At 37.5% G+C, this 17,884-nt stretch overlaps 1 protein-coding gene across 25 annotated transcripts in view; it reads right to left on the minus strand.

Annotated features, from left to right (window-relative positions):
• Positions 1-17,884, minus strand: part of KCNC2 (potassium voltage-gated channel subfamily C member 2) — a 193,635-nt gene that overhangs the window by 104,992 nt on the left and 70,759 nt on the right. The gene's annotated exons all lie outside the window — the stretch shown is intronic.

Here is a 17,884-nt window from a genome sequence, read left to right on the forward strand (position 1 = left end):
AATCATTTAATGAAGGAATGAGGATCTATTTATAAAGATGTGGAAAAAGTTAAGGAAATTCATGAGGGATGGTGAATCAACCCAGATTTGGCAATAGCAGAAAGTGATTACCATCCCTAGTCATGAAGAGACAAAAGAAGGGACAGTATCAAGAAGAGCTGCCCCTTTAGGGGTGAAGGAACACAGCTGTTGCCAATCTAAGGTCCAGCAGGGAGAGAGATGGAGAAATAAATACAGAGATTTCTAGGTCTTCTCCTTCTGGTCTCTTGCCAGTTCCTCCGATTGACTGAACTCTAAAGGAATAGAGAGAGCTATGAAAGTAGCCCATTGAACACACCTCTATAGCACAAAGAAGGTGGGGAGAGGATCTAGAAAGGCAAAGAATATCCTATATGTTTTATACCACGCAACACAATTCATTATTTTAAACAGTAGAAAAGAGAGGGATGAGCAAAAATATTGAGAAGGAATCAAAACATGGCAGAACTCCCTACAGCTTTCTACCAGTGGCTGAGTCAAGTGGCTCAATAATTCCATGAATGTGAACTGAGCCAAGTCAGCGCTCTCCCAAAGTGGTAAAATAGTCAAGTGGTAAAAGGGAACTGTTCCCCATCTGAGTGAAGAGCACTCAGATTTTTACCATTAAGCGTGATACTAGCTGTAAGATTTTCTTATATGCACCTTAACTGATTGAGGATATTCCTTTTGTTCCTAACTTGTAAAAACTTTTTATCATGAATACTCATTGCTTTTTTTATATCTATTGAGAAAACTATTATCATTTTCCTCTGTTAATTTGTTGATATGGTGAATTACATTGTTTTGTTTTCAAATAATAAACCTACCTTGCATTCCAGGGGAAAACCCCAATTGGTCAAGATACATTATAATTTTTCATATATTGTTAAATTCAATTTACCAATATGTGATAATGATTTTTTAGTCTATACTCATGAGAGATATTGATCTATAGTTTTCTTATCTTATAATGTATTTTGTTTTGAATCTGGATAAAACTGGTCTCATAAAATGAGTTGGGAAACATTCCCTCTTCCTCTATTTTTCAGAAAAGTTTTTTGCAGAATTGATATTATTTCTTCCTAAAATGTTTTATAGAATCTACCAGTGAAGGTATTTGGGTCTGCAATTCTTTTTGATAGGAAGACTATTTTAGACATAAATTCAATTTCTTTAATAAATCTCAGACTATTAATATTATCGTTTATTTTGTTTAATTCACACTACATACAATTCACCACTTTGAAGTGTACAATTCAGTAGTTTTTAGTATACTACAGAATGTAAAACTGTAACTACTATCTAATTTTAGGATGTTTTATCACAACAAAATTACCCATTATCATACCCATTATCTGTAACTTACTATTTTTCCCTCCCCTCAGTCCATGGCAACTACTAATCTACTTTTTGTCTCTATGGGTTTACATATTCTGGACCTTTTTAATAAATAAAATCATATAATATATGGTCTTTTGTGTTTGGCTTCTTTCACTTAGCATAATGTGTTCATGGTTCATCCATGTTGCAGCATGTGCCTATAAATACTTCATTTTTGTGAACAAATCATATATTATTATATGGATATATCACATTTTATTTATCCATTCATCAGTTGATGGCCATTTGGGCTGTTTCCACTTTTTGCTTATTATGAGTAATGCTACTATGAACATTCATGTACAAGTTTTTGTATGGACATATGTTTTCAAATTTTCTTGGGTATATAGCTAGGAGTGGAATTGCTAGGTTATATGGATAACTCTGCATTTAACCAGTTGAGGAAGTACCGAGCTCTTTTCCAAAGTGGCAACATATTTTATTTTCACCAACAGTGAATGAGCGTTCTGATTTCTCCACATTCTTATCAATACATTCTACTGTCCATCTTCTTTATTATAGCCATCCTCCTAGATGTTCAGTGGTTATCTCCCTGTGGTTTTAATTTGTATTTCCCTAAGATTAACAACGTTGAGAATCTTTCGATGTGCTTATTGGCCATTTGTATATCTTCTTTGGAGAAATGTCTACTCAGATCCTTTGCCCATGTTTAAATTGAGCTCTTTTTTATTATTGAGTTGTAAGAGTTCTTTATGTATCATGGATACCAGTCCATTATAAGATATATGATTTACAAATAGGTATTTAATATGTGGGTTATCCTTTCATCTTTCTTGTCAGTGTTATAAGTTAGTTTTCACTATATTTATTTCCCTTGTGTCATTGATTTTTTTTCTCCTGATAATTGCACTGTATTTTTCTGCTTCTTTGCATGACTTTTGATGATTTCACTGAATTCCCTGAGTCTTAGGTATTTCTACAGCTCCCTGTTGGACCATGAGCTATCCCCAGTCCTATGTGACCTCTGGGATTGTTTCACATTCCACTTTCCATAGTTCTTTCCCTGCATATGCACATGAGTACTCAACCAAAAATTGAAAGAAATTCATTTGCCTATATCTATAGCAATATAGACAGTTCCATCCTCTTTCATATTTTACTCTGAAAATTACAGCAGCTCTGACCTCCCCACACACTAGACTCTTGTCTCCTCTACTGAATGAGATTATTGGGTTCTTCAAGATTCTCTCTCCCTGCCCAGTAGCCTGGAAGCTATCTTCAGGGAGTCATCTGGGACATTGGCAGAATTCACCTTTCTTGTTTTCCTTCTCTCAGGGACCATTACCCTGTGGCCTGGATATAGTTAAAATAAAAGAAAATCAAGAGTTTGGAAAATAAGTTTAGAAAGTCAGAAACCATAAATTCCATTCTAAGAAATTTATCCCTGTTATTTTTAAATTGTTTTTGTGCTGTTTTTTCCAAAAGGGTATACAATTAGTTAGTTAGGTAATCAGAAAATCACCAAATAACTGTGAAAGAAGGATTACAGGACCAAAATTATGATGGGGGACTAAAATGGGTGGAAATTTTTGACAGGGTGAAAGATTGCCTTTAAAAATCACTCTAGAAATGAATTGCTCTAGTGGGTATACCATTAAATCTAGAGAATGACACAAAGAAAAGAGTCCAGGATGACGTTAGGTTTTATAGCTTAAGAAAGTCCATGATAATGATTCTAGGGAAAAGCTTAAAAAATACAAAAGGAGGAGGAGTTTTGTTTTGTTTTGTTTTGGTTTTAAATGGGGGAAGAAGCTAAGTGGTTAAAATTTAGAATATACACTGTTAGGCATCCCATGTGATATACAGCTAAATGCATTAAGACCTCAAAATATTCCTTGTTGGTATTTGTAGACATTATATTTTATTCAGTATTCCTATATTAATATAGTGGAAAGAAGTTGGAATTTGGTAAGTCAATGATTTTTTTCATCCCTTACAAAGTTTATCTAAATCCTCATTCATTAGTAATTCCCTTGTCATAATAATTACCCAATTTTTGGTCATCCTATTTAAATTATAGCATGATTCAAATTTGGATACACCAAATGTTTGCTTTGAAGCCAGTGCAGATCAACTTTCCTCTACCTTGAGTTCATCTGTGAGGTTTTGGCAGAAGAGTCAAGACGCCTAAAGAGAGTTGAAATCTTTGAACAAACTAAATTAAAAGATGACTCTCTCTTAAGCATTATATTTAGAGCAAAGTTGAGACAAAATTTTAAAATAAGATATTCTTTTCTGTACTGCCAATAGGAAAAGAATTTTCAAAGATGTTTTGGACAAAAAAAAAAATAATAAGGAAAGAAAGAGTATGTGACAGGAGTGGAAAATTCCCCATACTGCAATATTTTCTTCTCCAAATGCAACAAGCACCATTAAATTAGTTCCTGTTTCAGAGGAAGACTATAATTCATCAAAATTGCCCCAGTCTAAATTTTTATCCCTTATCAAAGGAAAATGAGTTCAACTTACATTTAGACTAGAGTGCCAAAACTTTTTCCTGGCTAATCAATTTCTCATTTCTGGCTGCAAGACTCCTTTAGAGATTTTCAACATGTCTAAGGCCCATGGAGGCCTCATCTACAAATCATGATCTTTTAACCAAGTGATGAGAATTTTAACAACACTGCATAACAGACTTCCAACAATGAATTTTTCTATTTGACTGGATTTTATTCTCCCAAGAACTCCTACTAGCTGGAGAAATATGAACATTTGTTCAAAGTTATAAATGACTTCCTGACTTCATCCATTGCCACAGAAATATCTATTCAGATATGCCTTCAGTAATAAAAATTATTAAATTAATATTTTCAGTTTTAAAAGATCTATAAGACTCAATAACTTAAAATCAAATAACCTATGCAAATTTACAGAGGAGGAAAAGATTCTTGTCTAGTAATTATTTTTCATGTTAAAAAAAAAAAACTTCATGGGGCGCCTGAGTGGCACAGTTGGTTAAGTGTCCTACTCTTGGTTTCAGCTCAGGTCATGATCTCAGGATCGTGAGATCAAGCCCTGTACTGGGCTCCATGCTCAGTGCAGAGTCTGCTTGAGATTCTCCCTCCCTCTTCCTCTGCCCCTCACACTTGTGCTATCTCTCTAAAATAAATAAATAAATCTTTAAAAAAAACCCACAAAACTTCAAGATCTGGCTATTAGGTATCATAGAAATTAAGAAATGTATAACAGAATGATTTGTAAACCAGTATTTAATATTGATTGATCATTGTTTGTTAAGAAAGATTTGTAGCTAAATTCAGAGGCTCAATGGCATTACTTACCCATCATTTAGGACAGATGAACATCTACTGCGTTTGTAATGATTTTCATAAAATGAAAGTTTACAAGAAGCTAGTCAAACCAATTCTAAAGTTTATGATAAGACACTTCCAGGAAAATCTTATATATTCCCTCACATTTCTAATGCTAGAATGGAAACATTTCCCTTAATTTTCATTCAGTTGAGATGACTAATAAGATTATTTTCTCTGTGAGAGTCCTTCAACAATTGAGTGTCAATCACTAAGTGCTGCATGTAAATTTGGTTACCATTTTGGGCACTCTGATAGAAGGCTAAACAGTATGGAAATGGTCCAGTGGGGGAGGGGAGAAATGAGACCCACAAATAAAGATATAGAAATCTCTAAGCAAATATTTTAACTTCTTTGTAATTCATTCTTTGATAAAATGGGAATTCATTCATCCAACAATGTGCCCAATGCAAGAAATTGGGCTAGAGAGCAGTGCCAGAATAATGAACCAATCAGACATAGTTCTTGCCTTAAACAGAATATTTTCCTATTTGCAGTCTCAAATGTTATATAACCCCAGTCACTAACCCAAGATTTTACTGATTCTTATGACCTAGGGTTACAAATACCTGTTCTCCTTAGATTCCCTGTCCACAGTTACAAAGCAAATGGGAATAAATCCAGGACCAAACAGATGGAGAATAGCTAGGTTCATTAGGCAACATTCCAAGTGTTTGTTTCTGGCAAAAATGTAAGATAAAAAAAATATGCCACTGAATTCCTAACCGTTATGCACTCACAGCTTTGTGTGAATGTGATAATGATGGTGGTTAAATTAATGTTTCCCTCTTCGCTATCGGGCAGATCTGTGTTATTTCAATCATGCATTCAAACATTTGCTGTGTGTAGATTCAATGTATAACTTTCCTAATATTAATGTCCTTAAGTTCTTTCTGGAGAAAATAAGAGATTTTAAAAATAACTAGATAAAAAAAATAATAAATACATACATATGCACAAGCTTCAGACACTGCTTTGAAAATAAATATTTTTAGTATAAGAGAGAATTGACAAGCTAGGATATAATAATGTTACAGAACAGTCTTGTAATTGCAGCACTCAACATTGGTTTTGTGACAAATGACTTCCCCTCCCCACACCTCATAGAATTATGGCTATCACAGTGGACATTATCTCTGCCCACTCATTTCCTCGTGCCAATGACCTATCTTTGCTCTTTGGAATAATGCAGGTTCATTTTAAGTCCACATTTTCTATTATTAATTATGTGCTATGGATAATAGCACCCTACATACACCTGGAGCATGATGATATACTAATTTAATATGGTTTCTTCCTATGACAAATTTGTAATCATTTGAGAAGGAACTAAGAATTTTTCATTATATACATTAAATTTACCTTCATCTTCTTTTCTCTAATCTCAGAGGAAAGATGCCCTTCCAGGTAAGACTAATCTGTCAATTTAAACACTCAGTTCTCTCCATAACAACTGGGTCTCAGTTCCATCTATTATCCTTTGTCTCTTTTGTATATGTGACCTTTCTCTTCACTGTCACCTTCAATGAAATTACTACAATGAACCCAAGTCCTTCTCATTCTTTAAAACAACTTTTGCTTTACTTGGCATGCTCCCACTACAACCCTCCCAATACACTGCAATTTTCTCTCCTCTTCCCCTCTCAATCAAATTTACAGTAATAGCCTCCTCTAGCTGTCTTCCTTTTTCTTTTTTTTTTTTTAATTCAACGCACTGCAATCAGTTTCTCCTGAAAATGCCTTTGCCAAGACCACCAGTGACCACCTAATTGCTAAATCTAATGGATACTTTTAGGGCTTTTCTTTGATCCTCAAGATACTGTCTCACTTAGCTCTGTCCTACTCCACTGAACATTCTTTTTACGTTTCCAGCAGTAGATGTTTTCCTTTTTTATCTTAAAAATACCAATTCCTCAAGGATCTTGTCCTTGACATTTTTTTACATTTTGTGCACACCTCCTGGAAAGTCTCATATAATCTTCTAGTTTTATCTATCACCTAAATAATAAATACTTTTTACAACTGCATCTGTGTTCCTGGCTTCTTCGCCAAGTCCCAGGATCCTATGTACAGCTGCACATGATCTATACAATATATTTTATTTATTTGTCATAATCAAATTCTTCATCAGAAAAAAAATGGACTAATCAGGTTTCTCAAAAAATAAGATGGCTAAAAGAAATGATGTCACAATCACATCCATTAAGAATAGCAGGATTATAATTAACGTTTTGTCCCAATGCACTGTTTACACATGCATCTTTATGCTAAAACATTTCTGTATAGATCATGTCCATTCTGAATGAAGAAATCTTTAAAGTCATTATGATTTGGGGGAGGGGGGAAACGAAGATATGAAGAAGACATAAAGCCAACTTAAATTCTCTTGCTCAGTTCACATTCCCATTAACAAATATTCATCATCACCGAATATTCTCTTCAGCCTGGGAAGGAACAGAACACCAATACCTCTGATTTAACCTTGATACACAAAAGTGTGCCTATTAGCAGTTCACATTTATTTTAATAGCCACCAAAATGAAAATACAGTGTTAAGTTCATTTCTTGAAGAGAAAAATCTAATTCATCAAGACTGTGAGCATCACTGGAAGCCCACTATGGAAATGTAGTGGCTGCTTAGAATGGGTTGTCATTAATCAATGATCACCCATGCTGTGACTTCACATGGACAGACTCACTGGAATGGACATAAACAGAATTCTGCTAATTCCATTTTAAAAAACAATGTTTATTTTAGGAGGATTGCATATCTGGAATATTTCCTGACCTGAGTGACAGCAACCATCTAAATTCTTTGCTGTTGCATTTTGGTTTTGCCAAGGGAAATAATCCACTACTTAGTCATTTACTTGTCTTGTACCCACTGCAAAAAGCTCTACCACTCATTATTCTCACTCTCATTATCATAGGTCTTAAAATATCTTTTTTTTAAAGACTTTATTTATTTATTTCCAGAGAGATAGTGAGAGAGAGAGAGCGAGAGTACAAGCAGGGGGAGCGGCAGGCAGAGGGAGAAGCAGGCTCCCTGCTGAGCAGGGAGCCCGATGCAGGACTCAATCCCAGGACACTGGGATCATGACCTTAGCTGAAGGCAGATGGTTAACCGACTGAGCCACCCAGGCGTCCCTTAACATATCTTTTTATACAGATGTGTGAATTACCAATATCAGCTGGAAGAAGGAATAACAATATCAGTATACCTGAAGTTAGGAAACTATGTTGTTAGGCCACTTGTTTCAGAATTACTTGGGTGCCTGCTTAAAACCAGAACAAAACAAAATAAAAAACCAGATTCCTGGAACCCCCCAAAAATCCACTGAATCAGAACATTTTCAGTAGAGCAAGTCTATGTTTTAATAGACTTTCAAGGTGATCCTTATAGACATTAAGTTGACAACAAGACACATTTTTATTGCTTTTACCGAGTTCACCAAGACTTTGAACTTTGAACAAGAAGTCAGAAAGAGGGATTGAAAGCAGAGGAGGTTGTCAAAGATATTTTACTTCAAAAAAAAAAAGGGGGATCTTATTTAGAAAAGGTTTAAGGAGACGCAAGCCAGTGCTACTCACCTGTGAAAATGCCAAAGCAATGAAGGCATTCTAGCAGGACAGTTCAGAGACCTCGGGGACCTAATAAATCACATTATTTACTGTCTACATCTTTAAGATCAGCTTGAATGCCTTTGCTCTCTTTAGAGTTAAAATAACCAACTCACTTCACTTCATTCTGCCGTACAAAAAGCGGTCACTTCAAGCATCCAAGTTGGCCCAGATATAACAATAAGGCCAAGTCTTGGAAAGGAAATGAAAAAGAATAAAACATGAACCAAAATTTTACCTCTTTCTCAAAGGAAGCTGTGAATTATGGTTAGAAATAAGCTGATAAAACTGTAAGCGATGCTCTGCTTTAAAAACAGCAGCAAGCGAAATACAATTTGGCAACCAGGAGGAAGAAGACAAAATTCTCTTAAAAAAGAGATCACGATTGAGGGTGAAATTGTCGTATGTGGACAAAAATTTTTGTGTGAATTTAGTTCAGCTCTAACTGCTATTCCACATCCATAAATACTACCCTTATTCAGGCTTTTCATCTTTTTCTCTAAATGCATTTTCTGGTAGTGACTAATATAACTCTTCTTCAGCACCAAGGAGGAGATGTGTAAGCAGAAATATGGTAATGCTCTCTTTTAAACTATAAAATAAAATAATTTTGACTTTGGAAATATGACTACTTTGTCTTAGAATCTTTTTAATTTCTAAAGAGCACATGACAACATAGCTATTAGACTTTATTTTTCTTTTAAATCGGCTGAAGGAATTCATAAAGTATCATAGAAGAAAAACTAACAGCAATCCATATTTGAGCCATAGATTCCTTATATGCAACACAAGACAATATCTTCCCTAACTGCTTCACAGGGTTGATGTGTCCATATGTTCCAAATGGCAAAATGTGTATCAGCTACCTACTGTTGTTAACAAGTCACCCTACGATTTAGGAATCTAAGCAAAAACCATATACTAGCTTAGTATTCTGCCTGGACTGGGTTTAGCTGAGGGGCGTACTAATGGTGTCCCCCATAGTCATTCATGAGAGGGATATTTTGGGCTTGGATAGTTTATAACGGTCTCACTCATGGGTCTGGTGTTTTGCTAAAACTTCTGTTTTGGGCATTTCTGTTCTTCTCCACATGATTTCTCCAGCACGTTCCAAGAGAGTTAAGTCACAATATGCAAGCATCTATCAAGCCTCTGCTTGCATCACATTTATTAATGCCCAGTTGGCCCAAGCAAATCATATGGTCAAGCCTAAAGTCACTGTGGGAGGAGACTGTACAAAGATGTAGATGCCAGAGATATGATTCATCAGAGACCATTATTATCACAATCTACCAAAAGTGTATTATAATTATTTTATAAACTGTAAAGAATCATACAAATATAAGAACTGTAATATTAACACAGACCTGTACCTCTGAAAGAAATAATACATTGTATGTTAAAAAAAAAAAAAAGAAAAGGAAGATAGTAGGAAGGGAAAATTGAAGGGGGAACTTGGAGGGGGAGACAAACGATGAGAGAGTATGGACTCAGAAACAAACTGAGGGTTCTAGAGGGGAGGGGGGTGGGGGAATGGGTTAGCCTGGTGATGGGTATTAAAGAGGGCACGTATTGAATGGAGCACTGGGTGTTATACGCAAACAATGAATAATAGAACACTACATCAAAAACTAATGATGTAATGTATTGTGGTTAACATAACATAAAAAAAATGGGAAAAAAGTAATGAAATAGTAAAAGTAATAATAAAAATAGTAAAATTTATAAAAGTAAATTTAAAATAAGCCTATCAATGCCTTTCCCCCCTTGACCATCGAACTTATTTGCTACCATGTAGAAAATTTGACTGATTTCAATTTCATCATTTTTTAAAAATGTCCTTTTAAGTACGTATCAATGGAGACACATTTGGGATACATGTCTGCTCAAGAGTAAATGGAAGGACCAAGAGGCAGGAAGACAGAAAAGAATATCTGATGCTTAGTGGGCAAAAAAAGAAAAAAAAAAGTTAGGCAAATGAATAATCACAGGCTCAGTGAAATAAAGGTTGGAAGTAGAGATATATAATTTATCATTTTTTAAATGGAATGAGGGTCATAGACTCAAAAAGATGAAAAAAAATGAGATTGTCTATATATCTTTCAGAACACTAATGTCATTCCAAAAAATAAAAAATACACCTATGCTTTAAAAAGAAGTGAAGAGGGGTGCCTGGGTGGCTCAGATCGTTAAGCGTCTGCCTTTGGCTCAGGTCATGATCCCAGGGTCCTGGGATCGAGCCCCGCATCAGGCTCCCTGCTCAGCAGGGAGCCTGCTTCTCCCCCTCCCTCTGCTTCTCCCCCTGCTCATGTTCTCTCTCTCTGTATCTCTGTGTCTCGAATGAATTAAAAAAAAAAATCTAAGAAGAAGTGAAGAGAAAAAAAGTCATTCATTTCTCCCATTAGCTCCACTCAGTAGTTATTAACTGTTGCTGAGGGAAAGATCCTTGTGTCTAATCTATGGTCTTCATGGTAAAACTTGAGCTTATTGTCTTTGTTCCTGTCCTTGGGCAACCTGCATGAAAACTAGTTACCTCCTTTACACAATCACATAACCCTCCCTACACTTCAGGGCTGTTTTTATGACATCTCTTACTTTTCTTTTCTTTGGGTTAAATTTCAGTTTTCTAAACTGCTTCTCAAAATGTTTTATTTTCAAACCCTTGAACCACTTTGACTACACTCCTAAATCCTCTCAAAAATTTCAACACTTATCTCCAGGGAATAAGGCTCCTTCATCCTAGGTTTTGATTAACCAGAGACAAATATAATGCAGTTAATCTCTCCAACATTAGATTGTCTTGAGGATTTAAAAAATTGATAAATTTTCCTAGAATAAGCTTAAAATAATTAGTATAAAATATGGTTAGCAAGTAGTAGTTATAGTAGCAGTAACAGCAGTAGTTTGACACTTACGTTTTAAACATTCTCATGTACTGCCACTTTACTGACTGTACTATATTCTTGACTAATGCATAGCTTCTCAGCCACTATGACTACTAGATCTTCACCTTCATTCAAGCAGAGTCAATGATTTCCAATTGAGCATTCCATTTCTTAAAATTTATTCAACTTTCAAAATTATTCACAATTTGAATCTATCTTCTCACTTTCAAAGCAATGTTTCCATGTTTGGGTAAAGTTGTAACTAATATACATTTATTATAGTGGATTGAGTGAGCCATGAAGTCAAAAGGAGTTGGGAAAAGGGCAGCACCCCTTAGTGAGTATTACTATGTAGTACCAGACTAGGAAATAGCTTTGTGCTTTGAAGGATTATCTGATTTAATTCCAATAATAATAATAAATAATACTAACATGTATTGAGCATTTACTATGCATCATACTGTGCAATGTAATTTACATGAATTATTTCTTTTATTCTCACAAAAATGTAATGGTGTAGTAGGTACTCATAACTGTTCTGATTTTACAAATGAGGAAATTTAGTCCTACAGAGGTTGAGTAACTTGCTTTAGGCTACACATCTTATAATTGTCAATGTTTGAATTCAAATCCAGCTCAGAATCTAGAACTTGAATACCTAATCCTTAGATAAACTTCCTGTACAACTGCCACAAAGTAATCCTGTGAGAGTTACTGGCTGTATTTTGTAGGTGAAGAAATTGAGGTAGGGAAGTTTAAATAACTTGTCCAAGACTCCACCATAATTGGCATATCTAAGATTTGAACCCAAGACAGTCTGACTTCAGGATAAAAAAAAAAAATCATAAGACAACTGTGGTCCTGGAAAGTACAAATCTGCAAATGTGAATTTCTTGTTAAGCTATTTAGACAGACGTCATTCACAAACCTAAAATTAAGTTTTTGAAAAGAAAAATAATAGAAGTAGAAAATCTGTATGATAAACAGTTTTTAAAGCTCTTTTTAATACATGATTTCAACTGATCACTACTACTCAAAAAAGCAAGCATACTTCACTTTCCAAAACTTAGTGTCTTAAAACAAGTCATTTATTTTGCTCATGGATCTGCAGTTTAGAGATGAACAGGTTACTCCTGCTCCACATGACATCACCTGTTGGAGGTTTGAAAAAAGAGGGAGACAGTCCACTTTAAAGATGGTCATATAGGTGGGGAGGGGGAAAGATGGCGGAGGAGTAGGGGACCCTATTTCAACTGGTCCCCGGAATTGAGCTGGATATCTACCAGACCACTCTGAGCACCCACGAAACCAGCCTGAGATGTAAGAAGATCTGGAACTCTACAAACAGAATATCGCAGGCAGTTGGTTTTGAGGTACGAAGCGGAGAGCCGTGATTCTGTGGGCAGATATCGGAGGATAAACAGCAGCGGGAGGGTGCCTGGCTGTGGGGATCCTACACCGCCGGTGAGTGACAGCCTCGCCCGCTGGGGACGGGGCACAGACTCGCAGACCGGTAGCGTCGGGAAAGGACTTTAGGGCAGCGCCCGGGGCGGAAAACCAGACCGGCGGGGTCGCGCACACGCGAAACGCAGCCCCCCGGAAAGAAACCGGAGCGACGGTCCTGCGCACGCGAACTGCAGCCTCCGAGACAGAAACCCAGTGCGCCGGGGTTGTGCTGGGGAACTGCAACCCCCGGGGGGTGGAAACCCCAAGTGGCGGGGTTGCGCGCACGAGAACTGGGAGCAGCTGGCGGTTTTAGAAGCACAAAGGGCAGAGACATGCCCCGACCTGGAGGCAGGACTGGGAGTGCTGCGGAGGGGCGCACAACCCAGGACGCTGCAGTTTATAGCAGCACGGACAGAAACTGAGACGGTGTGGCCTGGAGAGCTCACTGAAGAACAGACTGAGGTCTCTCTGCTCTGAGGCAGAGGGTTGGAAACGGTCTCTTCTGCTCTGACTCGCGGAAGAGACGCGGAAAGCTGCCAGGGAAAGGAGCCAGAGAACCAAAGCCCCAAAGACTGATTCCCACTGAGCCCATCCCCCGCCACAGGGACGCAGGGCAACTCCGCCCAAACGGGGTTGCCTGAGTAACAGCGCGGCAGGCCCCTCCTGCAGAAGACAGGCTGGGAAAACAAGAGGCCAGCAACCCTAAGGTCCCAAGAAAACAGGTGCATCTTGCTTGGGTCCTGGTCAATAATTTGGACTCTATACATTCCCTCAAACACCTGTCAACAGAATGACTAGGAGGAGGAGTCCCCAAAACAGAAAAGACTCAGAGATTATGACTTATGCTGCAGATTTACAAATGGATGCAGATATAACCAAGATGTCGGAGATGGAATTCAGGCTAGCAATTGTGAAGACAATGGCTAGAATGGAGAAATCAATTAATGGCAACATAGTCTCTAAGGGCAGAAATAAAAGGTGAATTGGCAGAACTTAAAAATGCTATCAATGAGATCCAATCCAATCTAGATAATCTAACAACTAGGGTAACTGAGACAGAAGAGAGAATAAGCGATCTGGAAGACAGTATAATAGATAAAAAGGAAAAAGAGGAGGCCAGGGAAAAACAACTCAGAATCCATGAAAATAGAATCAGAGAAATAAGTGACACCATGAGGCGTTCCAATGTCAGAATAATTGAAATCCCGGAGGGAGTGGAGAGAGAGAGAGGGCTAGAAGATGTATTTGAGCAAATCGTAGCTGAGAACTTCCCTTATCTGGGGAATGAAACAAACATTTGAGTCCTAGAGGCAGAGAGGACCCCTCCTAAGATCAAGGAAAACAGGCCAACACCCCGGCATGTAATAGTAAAACTTGCAAATCTTAGAACCAAGGAAACCATCTTAAGGGCAGTTAGGGGGAAGAGATTCCTTACGTACAGAGGGAGGAACATCAGAATAATGTCAGACCTATCCACAGAGACCTGGCAAGCCAGAAAGGCCTGGCAAGACATATTCAGGGTACTAAATGAGAAGAACATGCAGCCAAGAATACTTTATCCGGCAAGGCTTTCATTTAGAATGGATGGAGAGATGCAGAGCTTCCATGACCGGCAGAAGTTGAAAGAATATGTGACCACTAAGCCGGCCCTGCAAGAAATATTAAGGGGGGTTCTATAAAAGGAGAAAGACCCCAAGAGTGATCTACAACAGAAATTTACAGGGACAATCTATAAAAACAAAGTCTTCACAGGCAACATGATGACAATTAATTCATATCTTTCAATAATCACTCTCAATGTGAATGGCCTAAACGCTCCCATAAAACGGCACAGGGTTGCAGATTGGATAAAAAGACAGGACCCATCCATATGCTGTCTAGAAGAGACTCATTTTGAACCTAAAGATACATCCAGACTGAAAGTGAAGGGATGGAGATCCATCTTCCATGCCAGCGGACCTCAAAAGAAAGCTGGGGTAGCAATTCTTATATCAGACAAATTAGATTTTAAACTAAAGTCTGTAATAAGAGACACAGAAGGACACTATATGATTCTTAAAGGGTCTATCCAACAAGAAGATCTAACAATTGTAAATATCTATGCCCCCAACATGGGAGCAGCCATCTACATAAGCCAACTGTTAACCGAAATAAAGAGTCATATTGATAACAATACGTTAATTGTAGGAGACCTCAATACTCCACTCTCAGCAATGGACAGATCATCTAAGCAGAAAATCAACAAGGAAACAAGAGCTTTGAATGATACATTGGACCAGATGGACCTCATAGATATTTACAGAACATTCCACCCTAAAACAACAGAATACTCATTCTTCTCGAGCACACATGGAACTTTCTCCAGAATAGACCATATACTGGGTCACAAATCAGGTCTCAACTGATACCAAAAGATTGAGATTATTCCCTGCATATTCTCAGACCACAATGCTCTAAAACTGGAACTCAATCACAAGAAAAAATTTGGCAGAAATTCAAACACTTGGAAGCTAAAGACCACTCTGCTCAAGAATGTCTGGGTCAACCAAGAAATCAAAGAAGAACTTAAACAATTCATGGAAATCAATGAGAATGAAAATACATCGGTCCAAAACCTATGGGATACTGCAAAGGCGGTCCTAAGGGGGAAATACATAGCTATCCAAGCCTCACTCAAAAGAATAGAAAAATCCCGAATTCACCAACTAACTCTACACCTTAAAAAACTAGAGAAAAAGCAACAAATGATGCCTAAGCCATGCATTAGAAGAGAAATAATTAAAATTAGAGCAGAAATCGATGAATTAGAAACCAGAAACACAGTAGATCAGATCAACGAAACTAGAAGTTGGTTCTTTTTTTTTTTTTTAATTTTATTTATTTATTTGACAGAAAGACACAGCGAGAGAGGGAACACAAGCAGGGGGAGTGGGAGAGGGAGAAGCAGACCTCCCGCGGAGCAGGGAGCCCGATGCGGGGCTCGATCCCAGGACCCCGGGATCATGACCTGAGCCGAAGGCAGATGCTTAACGACTGAGCCACCCAGGCGCCCCTAGAAGTTGGTTCTTTGAAAGAATTAATAAGATTGATAAACCACTGGCCAGACTTATCCAAAAGAAGAGAGGAAGGACCCAAATTAATAAAATTATGAATGAAAGGGGAGAGATCACGACTAACACCAAGGAAATAGAAACAATTATTAGAAATTATTATCAATAACTATATGCCAATAAACTGAGCAATCTGGATGAAATGGAGGCCTTCCTGGAAACCTATAAGCTGCCAAGACTGAAACAGGAAGAAATTGACAACCTGAATATGCCAATAACCAGTAACGAGATTGAAGCAGTGATCAAAAACCTCCCAAAAAACAAGAGTCCAGGGCCTGATGGATTCCCTGAAGAATTCTACCAAACATTCAAAGAATAAATAATACCTATTCTCCTGAAGCTGTTTCAAAAAATAGAAACAGAAGGAAAACTTCCAAACTCATTCTATGAGGCCAGCATTACCTTAATCCCCAAACCAGGCAAAGACCCCATCAAAAAGGAGAATTTCAGACCGATATCCCTGATGAATATGGATTCCAAAATCCTCAACAAAATCCTAGCTAATAGGATCCAACAATACATTAAAAGGATCATCCACCACGACCAAGTGGGATTTATCCCCGGGATGCAAGGGTGGTTCAACATTCGCAAATCAATCAATGTGATAGAACACATTAATAAGAGGAGGGAGAAGAACCATATGGTCCTCTCAATTGATGCAGAAAAAGCATTTGACAAAATACAACATCCTTTTCTGATTAAAACTCTCCAGAGTATAGGGATAGAGGGAACATTCCTCAAGCTCATAAAATCCATCTATGAAAACCCACAGCGAATATCATCCTCAATGGGGAAAAGCTGAGAGCCTTTCCCTTAAGATCAGGAAAACGTCAAGGGTGCCCACTCTCACCACTGTTGTTCAACATAGTACTAGAAGTCCTAGCAACAGCAATCAGACAACAAAAAGAAATAAAATGTATTCAAATTGGCAAAGAAGAAGTCAAACTCTCTCTTTTCGCAGACGACATGATACTTTATGTGGAAAACCCAAAAGACTCCACCCCCAAATTACTAGAACTCGTCCAGCAATTCAGTAATGTGGCAGGATACAAAATCAATGCACAGAAATCAGTTGCTTTCTTATACACTAACAAAGCAACTGTAGAAAGAGAAATTAGAGAAACAATTCCATTTACAATAGCACCAAAAACCATAAGATACCTTGGAATAAACCTAACCAAAGAGGTAAAGGATCTATACTCTAGGAACTACAAAACACTCATGAAAGAAATTGAAGGAGACACAAAAAGATGGAAAAATATTCCATGCTCATGGATCGGAAGAATAAACATTGTTAAAATGTCTGTGCTACTCAGAGCAATCTATACCTTCAATGCCATTCCAATCAAAATTCCAATGACATTTTTCAAAGTGCTGGAACAAACAATCCTAAAATTTGTATAGAATCAGAAAAGACCCCGAATCGCCAAGGAGATGTTGAAAAAGAAAAATAAAGCTGGGGGCATCACGTTGCCCAATTTCAAGCTATATTACAAATCAGTGATCACCAAGACAGCATGGTACTGGCACAAAAACAGACATACAGACCAATGGAACAGAATAGAGAACCCAGATATGGACCCTCAACTCTATGGTCAAATAATCTTTGACAAAGCAGGAAAAAACATGCAATGGAAAAAAGACAGTCTCTTCAATAAATGGTGCTGGGAAAATTGGACAGCCACATGCAGAAGAATGAAACTCGACCATTCTCTAACACCATTCACAAAGATAAACTCAAAGTGGATGAAAGACCTCAATGTGAGACAGGAATCCATCCAAATCCTAGAGGAGAACATAGGCAGTAACCTCTTTGACATCGGCCACAGCAACTTCTTTCAAGATACATCTCCAAAAGCTAGTGAAACAAAAGCAAAAATGAACTTTTGGGACTTCATCAAGATAAAAAGCTTCTGCACAGCAAAGGAAACAGTCAACAAAACAAAGAGGCAACCCACAGAATGGGAGAAGATATTTGCAAATGACACTACAGATAAAGGGCTGGTATCCAAGATCTATAAAGAACTTCTCAAACTCAACACCCAAAAAACAAATAATCAAGTCAAAAAGTGGGCAGAAGAGATGAACAGAC

Source organism: Halichoerus grypus, chromosome 6 (genome assembly GCF_964656455.1).
Source record: "Halichoerus grypus chromosome 6, mHalGry1.hap1.1, whole genome shotgun sequence".
Classification (NCBI taxonomy): domain Eukaryota; kingdom Metazoa; phylum Chordata; class Mammalia; order Carnivora; family Phocidae; genus Halichoerus; species Halichoerus grypus.